This window comes from Macaca mulatta, chromosome 6 (assembly GCF_049350105.2).
Source record: "Macaca mulatta isolate MMU2019108-1 chromosome 6, T2T-MMU8v2.0, whole genome shotgun sequence".
Lineage (NCBI taxonomy): Eukaryota > Metazoa > Chordata > Mammalia > Primates > Cercopithecidae > Macaca > Macaca mulatta.
Window position 1 is genome coordinate 94,663,049 of NC_133411.1, and position 23,899 is coordinate 94,686,947.

Genomic DNA, 23,899 nt, shown 5'->3' on the forward strand with positions numbered 1-23,899 from the left:
TACAGGTCTTTCACTTCCTTAGTTAGCTGTAATCCTAGGTATTTTACTCTTTTTGTGGCTATTGTGAGTCAGATTGCATTCTTGACCTGGCTGTCAACTTGGTGTTGATGTATACGAATGCTACTGATTTTTATACATTGATTTTGTGTCCTGAAGCTTTCCTCAAGTTGTGTGTCAGATTAAGGAGCTTTTGGGCACAGACTATGGGGTTTTCTAGATATAGAATCATGTCATCTGCAAACAGGGATAAAAAGAACAAAACTAGAGGTATCATGTTACCCAACTGTTTTTAAAATGTCTACCAAACCTGACTCAACTATGGTTTTATTTGTGGATATTTTAATGTCTTAAACTCTATCAACTAGGTTAAAGTTCAGTTCATTTTTCTACTGACCTAACATCAAAGGCTGCATTTTTCACCCTTTTCTTTCACATTTCCTATCATTTGAATTTACTATCCTATTTTCTGTGTAGTTTGTGATAGAAGTTCTACAATCTTCATACAATGAATGTCATTACAAATAACTCTTTCGGGCAGAACAAGACCAAGAAATACATTAGTAAGTATGCCAGAAGGTTGGTCTATTTGAGATTATAGACTTAAAAGCAAGAGACCATTTTGTAGTCATGGAAAGTTTTGTGGACAAAGTGAACATCAGCCTAGCTTTGAAAGAAGTGACAGCATTACACAGAATCTTCAAGGTAATAATTCAGTAAAATCTCTCACAAACATATATAATAATTTATTAAGAGTATGTGATTTCTACTCCTTAACAGCAAAAATTATGTCTCAGTCACAACTACAAGTCACAGCTGTTAAATGGTATTTCAGAAAGACTGACCTAGAAGATACATATGAGGCAGTGTATAAACTGGGGAAGAGGGCATCTTGCCCAACTCTCCCCTTCCTCCAAATCACCAAACATGATGAGATACTGCTGACAGATCTACCTTTAAAGATGTAAATTATATTAAGGCAAAAACAAACAACCAAAAATTAGTGAGCTGGATTGACTAGAATTAGGAAATACCAACTAGCTTTCTGTAATAATCCAGACAAAAAATGATGAAACTTTAAATTACAGTGGTATCTTCGGTACCCAGAAGAGAAATACACTTTAGAGACATTGTTGAAGAATTCAGAGACTGATCAAACATAAAAGCAAAGAAGAAATTAAAGAGACTGACCCTAAGAAAGGCAAACATCACACTATAGTTGGTACATTCTCAGTGTTAATGTTTAACTAAAATAATGTTCAATACAAAAATGTAACCTCACTCTCTTTACTATGCCATTTCTGTCTTCTTAAATGAGGCTGAAAATAATTTCCCAAAACATCACCTGAATACTGTGCTAAAAAAAATATTATTATATTCTTCTATATAAGTCAACAGATCTATCCTACAATGTATCTGCTCGTAGGTGACTAAATATGTGCTACTGGAAAAAAAAAAAAAAGTAACTTTTATTCCAATACAGGAATCTACGCAAGCTTTTGGAGACAGAATTTTTAAATTATGTAGAAAACAGTTCACCACAGTTGCTCCATTTCATGTACATTTAAAAACGAATCCTCAGAATATACTTTCAAAATAGCAATCATTTTAGAGAATTACATGTATTATCAATTTAATATATTATTAATGTTGAACTTAAAATCAACTTTTAAGATATTACTATGCAATTGACAATTACAGTGTACATGCCAGGGATTAATGTATTAATGTATATAGTACTCAGTTCATTAACTAAGAAACACAATCATTTAAAATTCAAAAACAAACCATTCCAATAACCTGTCTTCACCAACCAATTTAGTGTCACTGTGTAAGTTTATAAAAAAGCAGAACTTTGAAATGTTCAAAAATCAAATATCCTGAATATTCTTCATAATTTTTAATTAAAGGAGAATGCTTAAATAAATTTATCCATAATCTTAAACATAAATTTCACAATAGAAAACTGGTCAAATGAGCAGAGATGCAATGAAAATACCAAGTTTATCATGGCTGAGGTCTCAAACACACAACCATATGGGTCATTGATTCAAGTAGCCTTAATGGTTTTATTAACACTCCAAAACAATAACTGACCAAAGAGATGGTTTCTGTCTGGATTCAATGCCTCTAGGCACTGATTTTCTTGATAACTGGAACTGGGGAAAGCCATTTAAAAAATAGCTCATAAGCCCCAAGAAGGGTGAAACATTGGGGTAACTTAGGTTCCAACCTTTCCACATCTATTAACCTAAGGCCATGAAGAGCAAGAAAAACTTATCCGCCTTTAGTCTCTAAAAGAATGATCCTTACAATTTTTGTAATAGTTTCTTGGAAGGTTACACAAATTCTTACTAAGAAAAATTAAACAATTCTCTAAGAAATAAAATGTACCAAATAACAGTATTTTGTCTTGCTTTATTAATACTGAAAATTAAACTCTAAAAACTTAAATACAAACATGCTGCAATTTATAAATTCAAACTTTGAGGATTGTGTCAACCTCAGGAGTTGACATTTATGTTTCATTAAACTAGCTTTCCTGCTGACAGATGGAAACAAAGCATACATTGTTTACTACTGAAAGGCATATCTGCATATATACTTGGGACTCAGACCATCCCAAATGGTTTCAGTTATCTCCCTAAATAAGTTAGAAAAGAGAAAATAAAAAAGAGGATATTATATCCCAATGACCTTCCTATTCATTTGTTTCTTGACTGTTTACGTGTTTTAGTGACAGCATGATATGTTGAGACAGGCTTCTTAGGGATGCTCATATAATTTATACTACAAAAGAATATGTAAACTGTCATTTCAACCCAGGTTCACATAAAATTTAGAATTCACACTAGACGTATTTAAACAAGCCATCTTTGAACAATTTATGTATAAGGAAAACAGGGTCCAAACAACAAACATCACTCAACTACCCGGTTACTGATGTATCTGGCACCCAGACAATTTCCAACTCAATGCTTTTTTCACCAGTCTATTTGGTGTATTCAGTGAACATTTATTGAACAACAAACTACATGTGTGGGGCACTGGATCACTAACAATGGGGGAAAAGCACAGTCCCTGCCATCAATAAGCAGCCAGTTCACTAGGAGAGTAAATGGACCATTACAATACAATTGTAATGGTACTGCAATTGTAACTGCTTACAATACAATGTAATAAGAAGACAGGAAGAGGATTCTATGAGAAGACAGCAAAAGAAGAGAGAAACTATTGACAGCAAAAAGGTGTAAAAGGGCATTTGGAAGGTAATGTATGAGTCAAGACCCAGTGGACTGAAGTTTTGTGAATCATCAGTGATGTCTGCCTCACATGGAAAGATCTAGATAAAAATCAAGGATTCCATTTTTACACCAAATCCTGGGTCCCCAAAAGACAGAAACACTACAGGACAAAATAGTGAATTTCACTGTAAGGACATTTTTCCAAGGCTGGTAGACAACCCAAAGTCAATAAGCCCATTCTTCCCACAGGAGTCTCACTTCTCAGTGGGAGGTAGGATGTTTCCATACCTTTCAGGTGGTCAAAAGCATGCTTTTCTTATCTAAACATGCAAAAACCTGAATATCCCTTCTGTAACTGCCATTAGCCAGCCCTAAAAGTATATCTCTTATTACACACCAAGGCTAAAAGTTCTCTCATAATGCCAAATAATTTCTGATGTCTCCAAAAGTAAAAAAAAGTCAGGTAACACTACACAAAACAGAGCATCAACTTCGATTCTGAGAGGGATTGCTCTGCTTACAATTCTTGCGGTTCCATGAGGAAAACAGAGGTTTCTCCCAAAATCACGGTACCTCTCTTTTTCCCAAGGAGACCCAGGCTGCCAGAAACTGCCTTAGGTCATCTCATGTGGGCATCAAGGGTAGTAAGAGGACAGACAGAAGCAAATGGAGAAACAATTCAGTTGACTGAGGGAAAAAAAAAAAAAAACTTCCTCAAAAAAACAAGATCCAAGAAGACAAAAAAAAGCTTATAAAGGCCTTTTAAATACATGTATAGCTTACCTACCAGCTTTTAATTCACCTTTTAACCATAGAGCTCTTTTAAATCTCTTATTACCAGACTCCAGCCAGGACAAACAGATGACACCTCTGGCTTTTAAGCCTTCCGCTCCCCTCTGCACCCCCCCCCCCAGTAAGCCTTAACTAAGATCATGACTTAACCACAGACACACCAGGTATTTCCAAAGAAACGAAAAGTGGTTTTATAAATGGCAAAGTGGCACAAAGAAAGGAAAGTTTGGTGATGCAAACTGGGTACAACTCACATTTCTGTCTGGCCACATTCTATAAAGTCTCAGTTTCCCAGCTAATCATCTACATACAAAGGCCTCAAAGCCCTGTATGCCCTCCACAGAAAGAAAGCAGGAAATGGAAAGCTGTCCATGGAAGGGAAAAGGGTCAATAAGAGGCAAAATGTCTCACAAACGTCAAACCGGAAAGGACTCAATCCCTAAGCCAGGTATTGAATCCAAGACATCACCATGAAAGGCAAAATCCTTAGCTACTGAGCTACAGTGCTGGGCAGTCACCATTACTCTTCCCAGAAGGAGCCTAGCACAGTCATTTTTGAGCTTGCAAAGCATTTCTAACTGAACAAGGGGATTCTCAAGGCTAGTCATGCCACTATTATTTAACCTCTTTTCAATTGTTTAGAATAAAAAATTTCAAAAATCTTTTTTTCTTTCAATCGTGTACTTAGTTCCAATGACAACTCAACCCAAAAACTTTTTTTAAAACTCAGATCGTAATTTTCCAGGTTTTTACCATATAAGCAAGAGGTATTTCCAGAGAAGGAGTAGAGGAAGTATCCCTACTCCCCAGAATTATCCCTGATAATTCTTTCTCAGAAAGAATGGGCTTAAGATAGCAAAAAAACAATAAAAGGCCCATAGGGATGGGACCTCTTAAGACAAAACTCACTGAAGGACTCGACACACTGGGGCCAAAAAGTGTGCTGGCCTTTCTCAGACTTTCAGTCCTTTCAGATCAGCTGCCTCACATGAACCTTAAAACTCGTAACTCTAGATGGCAGAGACCAAGAGAGAGTATCCCCACGTGGTCACAAAGTCAAGCTCCATGGACACAAAAGAAGACAAGAGGGAAACCTCATCCCATTTTTGCCTCAGGAACCCACAACAAAGTTTTAACTAACCAATCTGCAGGGCCAGCTGGACCAGAAGGCTTGCAGGGGTCCTATATCTATGTTCTATCCTATGGTATCCTTCACTATGACAGAACAACACAGAAAGACACCAGATTCATTACATCCTAAGACTAGACTCATAAATCTTTTTTCCCATTAATCAAAATCTTGCAAAGGAGACAAACAGTGATTTTTACCATCTACTCTGCCAGTTTGTGCACGCATGCGCACGCGCGCGCACACACACACACACACACACACACACACACACACAGAGAGAGAGAAAGAGAGAGAGAGAGACCAAGACCAGAAGCCTGGCTGGTAAGAAATTCTTACCCTTCTGTTAGCTTGCCGGGTTTCTAGGTTCCCTCTTTCTGAGTGGCTTTGGTGAGGGGGCCAAGACATGTTACAAAAGAAAAATCATCCTTTTCCATTTCATAGAACTATAGGCAAGTCTCCCATTAACATTTCCCATTCCAGCCAGCGTGATATACATGTAAGAAAACACAGACAAAGACAGACAAGAAGCCTCTCAGAACCAGAATACAGACCAGAAGAGTGTTTTTCCAAAAAAGCCCTTGTTCTCCACCCAACTGGAGAGAAATCTCGCTAAACCAAGACTCTCTGTACAATCTAGGGAGAGCTAAGTTGGCCCAAAAGGGGCCAACCAGAACAGGAGAAGGAAGAGGACGTTGGTAGTGCTTTGTACGCTTACCAGCCCAATTTAAAGACATCTTCCAGGAACTGTTTCTTCACTGCAATTAGGCCCAAGCACAAAGGGTTGACCGCATCTCATTGGCAGAGACCTATCAGAGATGGCCCTCAGTTCGAGACAAATAAGCAACTGCCCGAGCTCACCCCCAGTTCCACTGTACCAGTGGAAAGCTGACAAATAGCAGACAGGCACCCAGAAGCGCAGACCCCAGACAAGCCCCTAAATTTATAATTGCCTGATAGGCTCTTCCTGACTGCTGCATAGACAATATCAATTTACAGAGATCACGGCACTGCAATAAAGAGTTTACTTAATGCAAGGCCAGTCACATGGAAGAAATGGCTCAACTGACTGAGTGAGACTGATTTGAGTGAGAAGTGACTGATTTGAGTGAGACTGATCACGCCCAAAGTCTCAGAGGCTAAAAGCTTTTGTGGACAATTTGGTGGACAATGGGGCTAGGGAATGGGGACTGCTGCTTGGTTGGAGATGAAATCATAGGGGTATAGAAAACGGGAGTCTGCTTCATACACTCAACTGGGACACAGGACCAGATGAGTCATGAGTTACAGTCTGCATGTGGTCAGTCTGAAAAACATCTCAAAAAAAACCAATCTTAGGTATTACAATAGTGATGTTATCTATAGGAGTAATTGGGGAAGTCACAAATCTTATAACTTCTGGCCACATGACTCCTGAGCAATAAGAGATTATAAAAACTACACTTACATCTTAATAGAACTCAAGCTCCTCCCATAATTCTAATCTTGTGGTCTTTCACTAGTCTTAAACGGCAGTTTCAGGTGGTTTCAACAGGGAGGGATTAGTTTTAGGCAGGAACTATTATCATCCTAGCTTCAAAGTTAAACTATAAAATAAATGCCTCCCAAGGCTAGCCTGGCCTATGCCCAAAAATGACCTAGGACAGCTTGGAGGTTAGAAGCAAGATGGAGTCACCTATGTCAGATTTCTCTTACTGTCATAATTTCACAAAGGTGGTTTCAAAAAGAACTACATATCAATATAAATTATATAACAAATGATTTATGATCTTAATGTTAAAAATCACTGTAAATTCAAATTATGTCACTATAAAAATTATACCTATAAATAGAAAAAGCATTGAAAATTCAATGAATGAATGCGGCTACTATAAAAGAATTTGTCTTAACAGAGCTTAAAACCCAAGATTAACATATTATGTAACAATAAATATACATATTAAAATAATATTTGAGCACAAAATTGCACAGTACCATGAATATGGGTTGTAGAAATTTTTTAAATTGGATAAAGTTTCATAGGGTAGATGAAACCTAAAGATAGAAACTAAAATCACACAGAAAAGTAAAGAGAAGGCAATTTCAGGCTAAATGACAAGCATGAACACAGAAGGTACATGCAATAGCAAAATACCTAGCTCAACCAAGCAAACTTAGTAAATAAATAGGAACTGTGGAAAATAGGATGAAGACTGAATTTTAGCTCCTTGAGTCTTTAAAACCAAGAGAAGGTATTTAGCTGAAATGTTTAATAGAAAGATCACCTAGGACTTCTAAACAGGCAGGAGTAGGGAGCTGAAATAATTTAAGTAACACATGATGAAAATTAGACATAGCGATATATTCATCTATTAAAGACAAAAACTAAGAATAAGATAAACGTAGTTGAAACAAAAGGAAAGAACAAAAATAAAAGCTACTTCAGAAGAAAATCAAACTCTGAATGTGACTGAACATAAAGTATAAAACAACTGTAGAATAAAACTGAGGAATGCTTCAAAGGTTATTTCAAGATGTTTTAGTTTGGATGATTGGTAGAATACTAGAACCACTGACAGGAAAAGTTGTAGACTGAAAGAAACTCACAAAGAAGGCTGACAAACTTCAGACAGGCCTCCCAAGGAAAGCACCTGGGCGCATCCTCAGCTTTTCCGAACACACGGCAAATAGGCTTTTGCTAATATACAAAGGATGATCAATCTTTATGTATTGACAGACTGGTTGTAATAAGATTTGTGAGAGTTTTGTCACTTAATATACAGTGAAACAAACTATGAAGTGGATCAGATATTTAGGTTTACTAAGTGTTCCATTCGATTACTGTCTTAATGATATACTGGAAGCCAAATTAGAAACAGGATGCTTGGTAAGTAGTGAATTAGGGCAGAAAGGAGCAAATATCATTAAAGGATATTTCATTCAAGGAGTGATGAAAGTCTGATGAAATATACAAAATACCACTCTAGAGTGTAGAATACTGTCAACCCCCAAATGATTTGGGGTAAATTACGTTCATTTCTAGCTATTTTTATTGATATACTCTTTCTTTAGATAAAGCCTATCGAAAAATTACTCTCTTTGGATATGTAAATACCATTAATTTGGCTACAATCTAGTCTACCATGGGTCCTGGAAGGAATACTTAACTCATTTCTTTCATCATATGTGGATTTTATCAAACACTTTAAGTGTTAATCACTCCTCACTGCCACCTACAAATAAAATGTAAGTGGTATGGTAGAGATCAATCTCTAATGTTATGGGAACACTCCAAAAGAGTGATTAAATATACAAAGGAGGTCTGGGAAATACTGGTTCACAGAGGTGACATCTGAATCAGTTTGATAAGGTTTAAAAGAGTATTCCACTATCAGAACAGGAAAGGAAGAGAAGGTCAGGCAGTTATACCTACCTGTACAAAGACAAAGAGAACAAACGGCACAATCCAGAAATAATGTGAAGTTCCACAAGGCTAGACTTTGGTATGGATTGCACATAATGGATTCTTCTGCAAGTACTTGGAAATAATTCCAGGATATAAAGCCTGGAAGTAACCAAATCAAACATGTTTTGGAGAAATGACTCTGCAACTATAATGGGAAAAAATAAATTGAAGTGGTAAAAGTAATTGGAAGCAAGGAACTATATTAGAAATCCACTGAAATAGTCCAAGCAATACCATAAAAGCTTGAACCAAAACAGTTTCTAAATCAAAAGCAAAATTTTTAAAATTAAAACTTTTAGAGAAAAAATAAATTAGGCATGTGATTAGTAATTATTTCTGCAAGTTTCAGTAAGATAAGACTTAGGTGATTATGTAAATATATTTATTATAAGAGAGAAATGTACATGCTTAAAGCAAAAGGGAAGGAACCAATGTTAGGGAGGTGCTGAAGAGTTAAATGTGGGAATTTAATTGCTTAAGGGTCAGAAATAGATGAAATCAAAAACATAAAGAAGTTTATCTATTACAAGATCTCATACATACTACTGAATTGAAAGCACAAATAGGTATGGAGATGTATTAATTCTGAAAACAGAGGTCTCACAGTTTATATGAATTTGATCAGGGTAGTGGAAAAACCAGGTCAAGGTTCTAGATCTCCTACCTTCCAGCAGATAGGAAGCTATCTTAATAACTTATTATAGATTATTTCAAAATTCAAAATTCTCAGATCATCTCCTAAGAATCACCATGGGGTAAGGAGTTGAGCTGTAAAAGAAAGGAGGGGAAGAAGGGACAGCTAAAATTTGTGAAAATTTTGACAAAAGAGGAATATAGAATTGATTGAATGATTGTCAAGCACCTGCAAATCTGCACGATTCAGCATATTAGGTAAAAGCATCAGAAAAATGATTTATTTAGCAGGATGTGGTGGCTCATGTCCACAATCTCAACACTTTGGAAGGCCAAGGCAGGAGGATTACTTGAGGGAAGAAGTTCAAGACCAGCCTGAGCAACATAGCAAAACACCCCTTTACCAGAAATAAAAACGAAAAAACTAGCTGGGTATGGTGGCATGTGCTTGTAATCCCAGCTATTCAGAAGGCTGAGGTGAATCACTTGAGCCCAGTAGGTTGAGATTGCAGTGAGCCATGAGCGCACCACTGTACTCCAGCCTGACAAAGTGAGACCCTCTGTATCCATAAAAAAAAATTTAAGGGGGGGAAAAAAAGATTGATTATCATGGGACCTTATACAGGTTACAAGAATAGGAAAATCCAGGATGATTAAGTGTGTAATCAAAAGAACCAAAGACAGCACCAAAATGGACAAAGTTTGAAAGAAAAACTTGAAGAACAACCACACCAAGATCAGGGTCTTCAAAGGAGGAAAAAAATGTCATGTCATAAGATAAAAAACCAGGATTACCACTCTGGCAATATGACTAAGAGGTCTAGAAACTTGAGAAGAAAAGTGTGATGAAAGTATGTGCAACTGATGGACCCAAACTGGGTTTTTGAAGATGGTTATTTCCAATAGGTTCTTTAGTACATCTGAAGATTGTCTATATTTAATCCAGAAGAGAAATTCTCCCATATAATGCCAAAGCTGATAAAAGCACCATAAAACAATCATGAAGAGACCACCAGACTTCCTTCCCATAAAGCTTCTCTAGTATCCCACTATCGTGGCCTTTACTGGTTTTCTAACATACCTGCAGCCCTTACAGACCGTAAACTGGACTGGAAGTAAAAACTGGGGGTAGGGGGCTATACTAAATATGAAATGAAAGAACAGAAAGATTTGGTAGAAAAGCAGCTAAAGAATAAGATCACCTATTGATATCTAATATACATTTATTGGTTGAATCCTATGAAATTGCTAATACTTAATTGTCTTGACCTACAAAATGGCAATTTCATATAGTTCACCTTAATATTACAACTAGAATTACATATAAAACGTAATTGTCAACAACTATAATTTGAACTCAGATAAATTTCCAAATGTAATTGTTTACAGAATTAATTGGGTTTGTCAGCACTAATATTAGTTTTACAGCATAAAATACATTTTTAATTTCCCTAAGAAGTGAAAGCATATTTTTTTTTGCCATTTTCTAAATCAGAAAAACAAGAAATTTAATGTCCTTTCAAAGGTCAAAAAGCATAAATCCTCAATGCCTAGATACATTCTAAATTTTTTAAAGATTAGAACTATAACAGTAGAATGTGTGAACTTGACGTAACTATCTTAAAAAATACTAGCTCTAGACTTTCGGATAAAGATGATGATACAAAATCATTTATCAGATTTTGATTAAATTTAGAAATAAAAAGACATTTTCCGTAGTACAAATGATAAGGCAAATGGAAGACCAACAACAAAGAAGGCAAGGAAAAAGATACTTTTTCATAAGAATAGAAGACATTCTAATTAAACATAAGACATAAACCATTTTAACATATTGGTGTTCAAATTAAATTGTTTATTTTAAAATATAACTTTCCACCGTTAAAAGAGGTTGAATAAATAATGAATATCTCATATAAAGCAATGCCATATTCATTAAAATGTTGACAAGGAAGAAAATATTCTTAAACATATTAACAACCCACTTCATCTCTAGCCAAGACATGCATAAATGTTTCACTATAGTACTAAAAAGTAACAAATAAAAGGTTCAATGGAAGAAAGCTTCCTAAATTCTGCCACTCTTCTTTAAGAGTATTTTCTAACATTATAGAAAATATCTCTACAGGTATATATTCAAAGAAGTCATTAGCCAAAATCAATTAATGAAAAGACATGCTTGACATGTACAAATCAGCTTGTTTAGACCAACTGCTACTCAGTCTTCAACATTCATGTGCACTATAAAACGTTCGTTGATTTTCCAACTTCTACTAAAGAACATTTGCATAACTCCAAAATAACCTGTATCATGCTCAATTGTGACCACTAATTTAAGGATCTCTCCCCCTCTAAAATGGCATTCATCTCATTTCTTCAGCCTCCACTCCCAGGATGGTGGGAGATGACAGATATTCAACACAAGTTGAATAAATCTTTACCTTTTGATAAAATAAATGGATAAAACATAAATTTTTCCCACTGTTCTTCACTGCATTCAGGTTCCTACTGTGTGTCACACACTAAGCTTTAGCATAAGGAAAATTATTAACTTTAAAAGATAATAAATTGTGCTTTCTACATACAATATATTGTGCTTTCTCCTTTCTCAAAGGAAGGAGTATATCTGTTTTTACAAGACAATCTTCTCAGTTTAATGCAATAGCTTTGTGTTACAATACTTTCCTTTTAAGGCCAGGTGCTGTGGCTAAGGCCTGTAATCTCAGGGTTTTGGAAGCCTGAGTCAGGCAGATCACTCGAGGTCAGGAATTCCAGACCAGACTGGCCAACATGGTGAAACCTCCTCACTAGTAAAAATACGAAAATTAGCCAGGAGTAGCAGCGACAGCCTGTAATCCCAGCTATGCGGGAGACTGAGGCACGAGAATCGCAAGAATCACTTGAACCCAGGAGGCGCAGGTTGCAGTGAGCCGAGATCACACCACTGCACTCCAGCCTGGGCAACAGAGCGAGAATTTGTCTCAAAAAACAAACAAACAAACAAACAAAATTTTTCCTTTAAACAAACTAAAAAGCAAAACTTTGCTCAAAGTGCACTGATAAAGCTTCATTAAACAAATTTAATATAAAAATTTCAGCTGAACTAAATTTTAAGCCATACACAAAAGCCAAGAAAATTTAATGTGTACCCCTAATGTTAACTGTTAGGTAAATGCATTCATTGTAAATATTTTTAATGCATTAAATAATTAAACACGCTAGGATCGAAGTAGTTCTGTCAATAACTAGCTACACAGCAATTAGAAAAGCTCTCCCTGGGATTCATTCCTTATCTACAAAATGACAAGGCTGGCAAATGATCTCCAAAATACCAAACAGATCATATTGTCTATGATTGCAATATTTTAGCTAAATACACAATTAATCACTGGCATTCACAGATTTAACATTTCTAAACCACAAAAAAAGCCTGTGTAATTATTGCTAATGGCAAGGAATAATTCTTTCTCATAAAGATTAAATGAGCTAATATTTATAAGACCTGAAAGGAAATCCGAGTTCCAAATTAAAGGAGTACACCTAGCCCACCACCCATTATATTCACCTCAATTAGTAGTTTGTGGGTATTTCTCTCAGGAAAGACCTGTGAATGCCAACAGTTCTATAGTTTAAAAAAAAATCTCTCTCTCAGATACGTGGCCAATTCTCTCTTTTTAAATGATTCATTTTCTTTATAATCCAAACGTTTTCTTTTTAGTGGTTATCAAGAGAAAGAACTATGATGACATTAAACACTTCTGATAAGAATGATTAAGTGGGAAGCTCTCTATTAAAATCAAGAATAAGCATTCAGTAAATGTTAGTTGAAATCAAATTAGAAAATAGTTTGAATCATCAAGAACTAAATGCCTCAATTAAAGTTATGACCTGCAGTACAATGAATGTTTTTAAAGCTTGCTTATCTGTCCCTACTGACTAGAAAACATATTTTGTTGGTAATTATTTTTAATTCCCGTTATCCGGGCTCTTTTCTACTTTTTCTTAAAGACTGTGATAAGAAAAGACCGTTACATTCGACATGCAATATCCTACCCAAACAACTAAACTGTCTAGTAATAACTGATACAATGAAGCTTCATTGTCCTGATGTTAATTAATCTTCTCAGAGGAAGGGAGGAAGGAGGAAGTAAGCATTAATTTAAACATAAGTAAAATTCTAGTAATAAATTTAACCATCAATAAAAACAAATCTTTCAAGGAAAAAATGTCATGCTTTCTCTCTTGACCAAGGGTGAATGCAGAAACAAATGGTTCTAGTTATGGAACACGAACACTTAAATACATATCCCCATAAACCGTAAGAATTTGATCATTTATGTTCATTGTAAAAAGGCCCCAAATCTCCAGAAATAATAAAAATACTCCATAATAGTAAAGGTAATGAAGTCTTGGCTTCAGTAACAGAACCTTGCTGTATGACTTTTTCTTTTAGAAAAAGAAAGCTGGAAACTATGACATTGCTTTTTCTAAATGGTTCAGTGCATTGGGGCAAATGGTGGCAATCACCAGGTAAAAGATAACAAAAATCAGCTAAGCGCTGTGTAAAGGGCAGACATAAGATAGCTATATAAACAAATAATTTAGATTAGTATTTCAAAGGGCTTCTAATTACTTATCACAAAGATAAAAGTATTAATCTTACTTTAAAAACAGCCATAGCCGTATGGTATCAAGTACTCACGGCATTAACTGTTGGCAGTCTATAATCATATATTTATAACATGGAGCAGAACAGCTTGTTGAAGTTCCTTCTTCATCAGCCACTTCTACCAGTAGAGAAAAATCTCTCTTTCTCTCTGCAGTGCCACTTACTATTTATCTCATCTCCTCTTCACAATCCGAACCTCTCTACTTCCAAAAATTTACTAGAACATACCATCATTATTGTCTCTTTTTCCCCTAGAGGATTTCTGTGATAAGCAAGTAAATTAGTAAACACCTGTGAAGCAGTAACATGGGAATATGACCTATGAAATTCTCCTAGCAGTAAAATCCCTTAAAGGAACTATGTCTGCTGAATGTATGGAAGGAAAGGCAAGGTACTCTACAACATTACATTCTTCTTTGCAACCTGAAGAAGAAAGAAAGTTCTAGTTGCAAATAGCCCAAGTGGAAAGAAGAGTCCTCAGGAAAAGAACTGGGATAACTGTGAGATAGGCTTGGAACAAGTGCAACTCACTAAATGCTTACACGTATAAGAAATTCAAGTTCAGGAGAACTTCTCATCCCCAATTTCTCAAATTGCTCTTCAACTCATCAGTGTTACTAGAAGTGCATCTTCAGGCCTAAGAGAAATTAAAGCTTTGGTGTAAAGCAGTGCCTTAAGTGGATGCAGTTAAGGCAGAAGAAATATGAAAGAATCTTGTGACTTACTGCAGCAGTGGCACATATGTTTGACACCTAGTTAGAAATGTCAATCAGTACTGCTATGCTGGATATGATTAATTGCTTGAATATTATAGAGATATATTATGTATTAACTAGGTTTGGGAAACATTTTCTAAAAATATCATTACTAATTATGATTTCTATAGGAAAATGTTTTTGCATTTCAAACACAAGATTGAACTTGTGAAATTCAATCTTTTCATAAGTTGAATCTTACTCAAGATAAACAATAGTCAGACTGGCACAACAACACAATGGACAAGAAGCCTGGGTTAAAAGTCAAATTCTGTCATCACTAGCTGTGTGATTTTAGACAAGTTAATCTAATCTTGCTGTGCCTCCATTTCTATATCTGTAAGACAGAGGTTTAAAAAAACAGAATTTAACTACTTCATAAAGATGTAAATGAGTCAATATAAGTGGAATGTAGAATAATACGTGGTAAATATTAAATGCAAAATAAATGCAGCTGCTATCGTTATTGAGGAAAAGTAAAATTTAATTTCTTACCCACCAGACATATTGCTACTCACCCTTAAAAGTCTTATCCAAACTTTTCTTTACGAAACCCTTCTCGAATTTCATAGAAACTGAATATTCCTCTCTTTGTATCCTATAATGTACATTCAGCTAAATGTTCATCAACAGTATTTCCAAATTTACACAATCAGAATCACAGAAACTTGAATCAAACTATAAAAATCATAGAATTCTAGTTCAAGCACACTTTTAATGCCATGTATTTATTTTTACTTTTCAAATAGTCATTTTTAGTTTTTGTTTTGTGTTTTATAACAGGGTCTCACTCTGTTTCTCTGGCTGGAGCGCAGCAGCATGATTACAGCTCACTGCAATCTCAAACTCCTGGGCTCAAGTGATCTATTTACCTCAGCCTCCCAAGTAGCTGGAACTACAGGTGCTTGCCAGCACACCTCACACACATCGATTTTCATAATGATTAAGAATGTTTTTAATATAAAATAAGATACTAAGATCCCAAGTCTCAGTATCAAAGTAGCAAAAGTTTAAACTGTTTTAGGTTTTCTAAATCTTATAGTTTATAGCCAAAACGCAAAAGATATTTAACCTACTTTAACAACAGAACTACTATGCCTGTTTTATACAATTAAAAGATGTGAACATAAAAATCATTGGATAAGTGAGTTGTAATTGTATTCTCTAAGAACTGCAATAACTTAAAAGACTAAAAATAGGTGGCATATCCTGGAACTAATAAGCAATTATAGCAAGGATGCAGGATACAAAGTTAATATACAAGTCAATCACTTTCCTACATACTAGCAATGAACAAGTGGAATTTGAAATTAAAAATACTACTTACATTAGCACCCAGAAAAAAATGAATACTAATGGATAAATCTAATAAAATCTGCCAAGATCTCTATGAAGAAAACTACAAAACTCTGATGACTGAAATCAAAGAACTAAATAAATGGAGAGATATTCCATGTTCATGAAAAGGATATTACCAAGGAGGCAGTCCTTCTCAACTTAATCTACAGATTCAATGCAATGACAATCAAAATCCAAGCAAGTTACTTTAAGGATATCAAAAAAAAAAAAAAAAAAAAAAAAAAAGAAGAAGAAGAAGAAGAAAAACGAAAAAGAAAAAGAAATGTTCTAAAGTTTATTTGAAGAGGCAAAAGACCCAGAAGAGCCAACACAATACTGAAGAACAAAGCTGGAGGACTGACATGAACCAACTTCAAGATTCACTAGAAAGCTAGAATAATAAAGACTCTGTTATGGATGGAAGAAGAAATAAACAGATCAACAGAATAGAATAGAGGGGTCAGAAATAGACCCACATATAGTCAAATGATCTTTGACAAAAGGACACAGGCAATACAATGGAGGGGAAAAAAAAAAAAAATTTCAACAAATGGTACTGAAACAACTAGACATTCATGTGCAAAAAAAAAAAAAAAAAAAAAAAAAAAAAAAGACTCTAGACGCACACCTTACACTCTTCACAAAAGTTAACTCAAATAGAACATAGACCTAAATGTAAAACTCAAAGTTATAAAAGTCCTGTTAGATAACATAGATGGCTGTGGACAAGGCAACAACTTTTTAGACAAAAAACCAAAGGCATGATCCATGAAAGAAAGAGCTGATAAGCTGTACTTCATTACAATTAAAATCTGCTCTGTAAAAGACAATGCCAAGGAAATGAGAAAGCAAACCAGACCAGCGGAAAATATTTGCAAAAGACATATCTGATAAGGACTGTTATACAAAATATAACCAACTCTTAATTAAATTCAACAAGAAAACAACCTTATTTAAAAAATGCATCAAAGACCTTAAAAGACACCTTGCCAAACACATACAGACAGAAAGTAAAAAAATGAAAAGATGTTCCACATCATGTCATTAGGAAAATACAAATTAAAATAAGGAAATACCATTACACACTTATTAGAATGGCCAAAATCCAGAACACTGACAACACCGAATGCTGGCAAGAATGTAGAGCAATGGAAACGCTGATCCATTGATGGTAGTAATGCAAAATGATATAACCTCTATGGAAGACAGTTTGTGGTTCCTTACAGTCCTACCATATCGTCCAGTAATTGCACTTGCTGGTTTTTACCCAAAGGAGCTGAAAACTTTTGTCCACACAAAAAACTGTACATAGATGTTTATATCAACTTTATTCATAATTGCCAAAATCTGGAAGCAACCAAGATATCCCTCAGTAGGTGAATAAACTGTGGTACATCAGACAATGGAATATTATTAAACCCTATAAAGAAATGGACTATTAAGCCATGAAAAGACAGAGAGGAACCTTAAATGCATATTCCCAAGTGAAAGAAGTCAATCTGAAAAGTCTACATACTGTAAGATTCCAACTATATCCAAACCCATAGAATGTACAACACCAAGAATGAACCCCAAAGTACACTATGGACTTTGGGCAATTATGGCGTGTCAATATAGATTCATCAGTTGTAAGAAATTTACCAGTCTGGAGAAGGATGTTGATAATAGTAGAGGACATGCATATGTGGGAGCAGGGAATATCTAGGAAATCTCTTGTATCTTCCTCTTAAAATTGCTGTGAACCTAAAACTACTCTTTAAAAAGTCTGCAAGGCCGGGCGCGGTGGCTCAAGCCTGTAATCCCAGCACTTTGGGAGGCCGAGGCGGGCGGATCACAAGGTCAGGAGATCGAGACCACAGTGAAACCCCGTCTCTACTAAAAATACAAAAAATTAGCCGGGCGCGGAGGCGGGCGCCTGTAGTCCCAGCTACTCAGGAGGCTGAGGCAGGAGAATGGCGGGAACCCGGGAGGCGGAGCTTGCAGTGAGCCGAGATCGCGCCACTGCACTCCAGCCTGGGCAACAGCGTGAGACTCCATCTCAAAAAAAAAAAAAAAAAAAGTCTGCAAAAAAATTTTAATGTGACACAAAAATAAAATATATTACATGAAATTTCACATAATCGATTATTATCTTTAAAAACACACACTTCTATTATTTTTCTGTTTACTGTTTGGAAAGTTGACAGTAAATAAATTTATGGAAAGATTTATACAATTGAAAACAGTATGAGCTTTGTGCTTGATTTTTAGATACACTGCACTACAATAATTTTTCAGGAGCAGTTAATAAATATGTACGCATAGGTACCAGTCACATGGGCTGAATATCTATGCATCCAAATTTGCCACAATGTCACCTCCTCATTGAAGCTTTCCCTACATGCCCTATCTAAAACAGGTATTTTCTATCCCCTTACTCTATCTTTGTTAAATGTATCACGACTGACATATTACATGCTCATTTCATCATGAGATTATCATCAGCCTCTCCCAATAAATGAGGGTCGAGACTGTCTCTGCTTTTAAGCAGTTATATCCCTGTTGCCAAGAACAGTGCCTGGCATACAGATGGTGAATACATAACAAATGAATGATTTAAGAACTTTTTTTAAAGTTTGGTGAAACAAAAGGTACAGTCATTTCGAAGTCAAGAGAATATTCATTTCACCATGACTGTAAGGATTTCTTTTTTTCTCTAACTCAAAGGTAAGTGGTATACAAAGAGTAGAAAGGCAGTTTATACTTAAGTTTATTTCTAAAAAGTTCCTTTGAGACAAGCTGTATTCATTCTTATTAACATGGGCAAAACCATGTTAACGACAGTAAGAAAATAATAACTTCTCTCTTAGAAATGAATATCTTTAGAATATCTTCTGATTTTCTGAAATCAACTTAATGCACTTTAGGCTTTTGTCCCAGAGAAAACAAAAGAAACCATTTTTTTTTTTAAGTGGATCAAAGCCCAAAGTATCAACTAATCTTAAAAACCAACCTTGAACCAATCAAATACTAACCAAGAGAAAAGTCAGTCTATAACATTATTTCAACTAGGCCTCTGTAGTAAGAAAGTAGTGAAGGAAAGCAGTCAGAAGAAAATAAAGTCAGAGAACTGAGAAGAAACCTGAATGTTTTAAACCTAAAAGTTAACCTTAGTAGTTAACTGCTAATACCTGACCGAATCCATCCTTCAAACTGTACATGTCAAATTACCACTGAGCTAGCAAAAGGACCTCCAGTATTTCCATCAAAGTCTCTTATACTTGCATTTCTCTCTAGTAGGGGTTTAAGGTCCACCAATTTAACTCTGAACTGCATCCAGTACTAGAGTAAGGATTAAAAAAAAAAAAAAAAACTTAATTGCAGAACTTATTAAAAATGCAATTCTAATATACAGAATCTACGAGAAACAAACAAATTTACAAGAAAAAAACAACTCCCCATCAAAAAGTGGGCAAAGGATATAAACAGACACTTCTCAAAAGAAGACATTTATGTGGCCAAGAAATACGAAAAAAAAGGTCATCATCATTGGTCATCAGAGAAATACAAATCAAAACCACAATGAGATACCATCTTGTGCCAGTGAGAATGACAATTATTTTAAAAGTCAGCAAACAACAGATGCTGGCGAGACTGTGGAGAAACAGGAACGCTTTTACACTACTGGTGGGAGGGTAAATTAGTTCAACCATTGTGGAAGACAGTGTGGCGATTTCTCAAGGATCTAGAACCAGAAATAACATTTGACCCAGCAATCCCATTACTGGGTATATATCCAAAGGACTATAAATCATTCTACTCTAAAGATACATGCACACATATGTTTATTGCAGCACTATTTACAATAGCAAAGACTTGGAACCAACTGAAATGCCCATCAATGGTAGACTAGATCACAAAAATGTGGCACATATACTCCATGGAATACTATGCAGCCATAAAAAAAATGAGTTTAAGCCCTTTGCAGGGACATGGATGAAGCTTAAAGCCATCATTCTCAGCAAACTAACACAGGAACAGAAAACCAAACCATGTTCTCACTCATAAGTGGGAGTTAAACAATGCGAATACATGGACACAGAGTGGGAAACATCACACACCGGGGCCTGTCAGGGGGTTGGGGGCAAGGGGAGGGAGAGCATCAGGACAAACACCTAATGCATCCAGAGTTTAAAACATAGATGATGGGTTGATAAATGCAGCAAACCACCATGGCACATTTATAACTATGTAACAAACCTGCATGTTCTGCTCATATATCCCAGAACTTAAAGTAAAAATTTTTAAAAAATTTAAAAATACAATTCTAAAACTTCATGCTACCACAAATTATGAGCCCAGAGAAGTGTTTTTATAAAGTAGTACAGATGATTCCTACGCAAACTCAAGCTTGAAAACTAGTATATTAACCCACTTTAAAAACTCAGTTGAAGTCACCTACTACAGCAGTCCCCAACCTTTTTGGCGTCAGGAATCAGTTTCATGGAAGACAAATTTTTTCACACATGGTGGGGGCAGTGTGGAGGGAGGATGGTTTCGGGATGAAATTGTTCCACCTCAGATCATCAGGCATTAGATTCTCATAAGGGTCATCCAACCCATATCCCTCGCATTAGATTCTCATAAGGGTCATCCAACCCATATCCCTCGCGTGCACAGTTCACAACAGGGTTTGCGCTCCTATGAGAATATCACGCTACCACTGATCTGACAGGAGATGGACCTCAGGCATTAATACTCACTTGCCCACCACTCACCTCCTGCTGTGCCCAGTTCCTAACAGGCCATGGACCAGTAGGAGTCCACAGTCCCAGGGGTTGGGAACCTGTGACCTACTACGTGACCCAACCTGCTCTCAGTTAGAATTTATTTCCGCTGTACTCTTTGAGACTATTATATGTGTTTCTCTTATAGCATTTACTACACTCTTCCCAACACTCCCCTCCACTACCCTCAAAAAGAAAACTTCTCATTAAATCCACTTGATTATGGCAAAGGTTTACAACCTCCCCACGGCCCCCTCTCCCACACCTGCCCACAAACCATTGTTCAATTCCAGCAGTAAGTTACTACAGGATGATACACAAATGCAAGCCATGATATCTGCAATTCCAGGAGCTAGCTCTAATCTACCTATCTCCCACAAATTAGCTTGAATGGTAGAAAGATTTCTATTTGATCAAAGTTGGTCTGTAATTTTCAAAAAGGAAAGTGCAATAGAGCAAATGGCTTTATTCCATTAGGAAATTTCCCATAGACTTGTCTTCACAACTTGAAAGCATAAAAATTAAGCGTGGGTTCAGTATTTTGTCTGTATCATAATCCTATTCTCCTGTATTCATAATACAAAAACCTTGTTATAGACACAGGTATCCATTGAGTTTTGGTTTACATAATGTGTCAGAGAATGAGAGCACAGAATTAGTTTATCATTAATTAAAACAAGAATTAAATCAAAACATGCCAAGAGTTGCGTTCCATTCTGGAGCAGTATTTAAGATAGTAGTGAAAGACTTGGCCAAACACACATAGATTCCAAGTATTATCTATGTGACTTATGAAAAAAATGAAAAAGAGAATGATAAAGGAAATCAAACTTAAACCAAAATGGCATGGAAACAAAACAGTGGAAATCAGACTTTTATTTAATCTGAAACACATAACTATCCTGAAAAATGTTCTGAGTAGTTACGGAATCACAAATGTAAGAAGGTGCTTTAGTACCCATCAAGTCCCACTTCTCTTATCTGGGAGGAATTTGGAACTCTTATCAAAATTGAGTGACTTTTCCAAATCTATATAACTAACAATGAGCAGAATCTGGGTCCTCTGGGCTCAATACTAATGTTCTTTCCGTAATATCATTAGGCCCCAGCAATGCAAAACAAGTTCTGATTTCAACGAGCTGAATCCTCAATAAATTCAGCCCATGTTCACTTCATTTAATGGTTAAACTCTTTCTTTTGAAAAATTCCAAGCATTAACCACACTTGCATATACAGACATTATCAATTTCATAGCTGGGAAAGATAAAACTCAGCCAAGATAATTAACTCAGAAATATAAGCAATTCCAGAAGGAAGAGAGCCAACTAGTTAGCTCTAAAATGGCATTCAGAAAAACAGCGTAAGATTACATTAGTTCCAAACATTAACTACCTCTTCTGAACTGACAGGATAAGAAGGGTTCTACTTCTAGTATTCCAAAACACTGAGAACAAGCTCACATTCAGCTTTTCTGTGACTACGATGAGTTTAAGTATTTTAATTATACTTTATCTTCAACTTTTCAGACCAAAAAGTCAAAAGTTAATCTAAAATTTTAAAAATGAAAATATGAGTTTTAGTCCAGACTGCCAAACTACTGTTGCTTTAGATAAATCACTGTCAATTTCTAGACTCCAGATTCTTTCTTCTGTAAAACTGGGGATGGAAGAGTGATTACTAGGCTTTGGTTCCTCCCAGTTCTGTGTTCCCTATCCTTGTCTGATTTCACTGATACAAAAGAAAAACAACTCAATAAAAACCATATTATCCACTGAGGTAAAAACAAAAACAAAAACAAAAACAAAACAAAACAAAACAAAACAAAAACCACTTTAAAGAGATAGGTTATCTGTTAAAGTGGACCAGGAACTACATTATTTTGAAGATCTTTGTTCTACACTCTGTTAAGTTTCTAAGTCATTCAAAAGCCAATCACCACACACAATAACGTTCGTTGGCAATATTTGGCCCTGAAAATACACAGCAAACTGAAGTTAAATTCCAGGACAGACGCCTCTGCAGGCGAGGGTCTGAAATCTTGTATACAGTGAAGAAAATGACAATAATGAACTTCACCAGAGCCCTGTGATCTTGGAAAAACTGCAAAGGGTAAGAAACCCCTTGCCCCTGTGTGTGTTCTGAGAAATTGGCTTGCTGCAAAGAATCACCTTTCCTGTAGAACTCAGATAAGCCTAAGGGTCGATCCATACCCCCCTTACCCCTTGTTTACCTAAAACAAGGCCATAACCAGACCCTTCTAATTCCCATCCTTTGCTCCGTAAATGACTTGCTGAAGTACCTGTCCCACAGATCAATCGGAACAAAGTACTTCTTAGCCAAACTTCAAGATTCTCTTCCGTGGGGTACCTGAATTTTGTCCTTCCCCAGTCTGAAACAACATATACAAACCTCTCTTAACAGCTCCTCCTCAGAATAGATGGGCTCAGGGTAAAACATTATCTGGTTACTGTCGGATCATACCCACCTTTTCACCCAATTCCTGACGTCTTATTTACCCCTCCCTATAAAAGACAAACCCTTTCTGCCTAATCTTTAAGGGGCATGCAAATCTTATGGTCCTTCTCCCTACTGCAACAGTTCCTTCAACCTCCTCCACACCCTTGCAATATTCCTTTCGAATAAAGTCTGTCCTTACTAATTCGGGTTTTCTATTTGACACCCTTTTCAATTATGAAATGGCTAAGTGTAAAGAATAAGGGGACTGCCGTTTCTTTAAATGACAGGTGTTGATCCTGTACAAGAAGGAGACCCGTTGTGTCCACCTGGAGAGGCTAAACGCATTTCTAAGATCCGAAGTTCTTGGCCACTGTTCTGCGGCTGGGGAAGGGGGCGCAGGAGAGGTGATTGACCCGGCAAGGTCAACTCTGGGATCACCTGGCGCCACAGGCCATACACAGTAAATGGGCCATTAACAGGCAGGCTACCCAGTCCATACTCCCTGACAGATACGCCCCTACCTCCGGCCCGCTAGTTTCCCAGCCAGGCAGGCGTAACGCTGCTTCCTCAGGGGCTCAGACACTCTAGGACAGGTGGTGGGTCCTGCCCAGCAGCTCATCCCAACGTCTCAACTCACTCCATTCTGAGCAGAGCACCTGATGGCTCTTTTTAC

At 36.3% G+C, this 23,899-nt stretch overlaps 1 protein-coding gene across 6 annotated transcripts in view; it reads right to left on the reverse strand.

The window, feature by feature from the left end:
* Positions 1–23,899, reverse strand: part of TMEM161B (transmembrane protein 161B) — a 73,827-nt gene that overhangs the window by 49,729 nt on the left and 199 nt on the right. The gene's annotated exons all lie outside the window — the stretch shown is intronic.